The sequence below is a fragment of the Nicotiana sylvestris genome, chromosome 9 (assembly GCF_000393655.2).
Source record: "Nicotiana sylvestris chromosome 9, ASM39365v2, whole genome shotgun sequence".
NCBI classification, from domain to species: domain Eukaryota; kingdom Viridiplantae; phylum Streptophyta; class Magnoliopsida; order Solanales; family Solanaceae; genus Nicotiana; species Nicotiana sylvestris.
In genome coordinates this window covers 23,258,565-23,260,190 of record NC_091065.1, presented here as the reverse complement: position 1 = coordinate 23,260,190, position 1,626 = coordinate 23,258,565, and positions in this window count along the sequence as shown.

The following is a 1,626-nucleotide window of genomic DNA, read 5'->3' as shown; positions in this document are numbered from 1 at the left end:
TCTCACGATCCTCTTCTTTGCTGGGGATCAGTGTATTATTCTCGGTCTTATTTGCTGGATTTGGCATCTCTCGAACATTGATCGGGAGGTCTTTTGGATGTTGATGTTGGTTTTGGTGTGAGATTGAAGAAGGGCTATAAAAATGAAAACAACTTGAAGGGTGATGTGCTACAACTTTTGGAATCAGATCTTTGTTGGAATTTAAAACATAACCTCTGCCCCGGTTTTCTTGCTTGGGGAATTTATTTTTTACGCTTATGTTGAGTTACGTGCGTTACGCACATTGTGCTATATTGTGCACACTATGTACATTATGCATCCTATATTTGCTATGATGCATACTATGACCGAGCCGTGAGGCGCCTACGTATCCTCTTTGAGGAATCAGGTCAAACGTAGTTCCCACGGTTTTGTATTTGTGATTTTATCTTCTTCCTTTTTCTTTTCCTTCTTTTCATTTTTTCATGTCTTTTTCTTTTCTTTTCTTTTCTTTTTCTTTTCTTTTCTTTTTTCATATCTTTCCCATTAGTGATTCCAAGAGAGGGGTATTGAAAAAAATTGCTTAAGGCTCAAAGGGGGAAGCGAGGGTTAAAAGTGTTTGGATAGAAGAAAGAATTGCCTCCGTCATCTCATTATTCAACAAATGCCAAATACAAACAAATAAACCAAAAATTGCCATAATTGAAGAAGTTACGCATAATATCTCTTGACTGCATCTGAATTGATAGCCATGTCGACACATCTACCTTCGACATCTGTCAAACACAAAGCACCGTTGGACAATACTCTGGTCACGATATAAGGCCCTTGCCAATTTGGGGCGAATTTGCCTTTTGCCTCGACCTGATGTGGGAGGATCTTCTTTAATACCAACTGCCCTACTTCAAACTTCCTGGGGCGCACCTTCTTATTATACGCTCTTGCCATTCTCTTCTGATACAGTTGACCATGGCACACTGCTGCCAATCTTTTCTCATCTATCAGGCTCAACTGTTCCAAGCGAGCTTTGATCCATTCATCATCATCAATTCCGGCTTCAGCGACAATTCGGAGGGATGGAATTTCGACCTCCGCTGGTATCACGGCCTCAGTTCCATACACCAACAAATAAGGAGTTGTGCCTATGGAGGTCCGGACGGTAGTGCGGTACCCCAACAAAGCAAAGGGTAATTTCTCGTGCCATTGTCTGGACCCTTCCACCATTTTTCGCAGTATCTTCTTGATATTCTTATTGGCTGCTTCGACTGCTCCATTTGCCTTAGGACGATATGGGGTGGAATTGCGGTGTGTAATCTTGAATTGTTGGCATACCTCTCTCATCAAGCTGCTATTAAGATTCGCACCGTTATCCGTGATGATCACTTTTGGGATCCCAAATCTACAGATGATATGGGAGTGAACAAAGTCCACCACTGCCTTCTTAGTTACTGATTTGAAGGTTTTAGCCTCAACCCATTTGGTGAAGTAATCAATGGTCACTAGAATGAACCTATGACCGTTGGACGCTGCTGGCTCGATGGGCCCAATGACATCCATGCCCCATGCTACAAACGGCCAGGGTGCTGACATCGTATGTAACTCTGTTGGCGGAGAGTGAATCAAAGTCTCCATGTATCTGGCACTGAT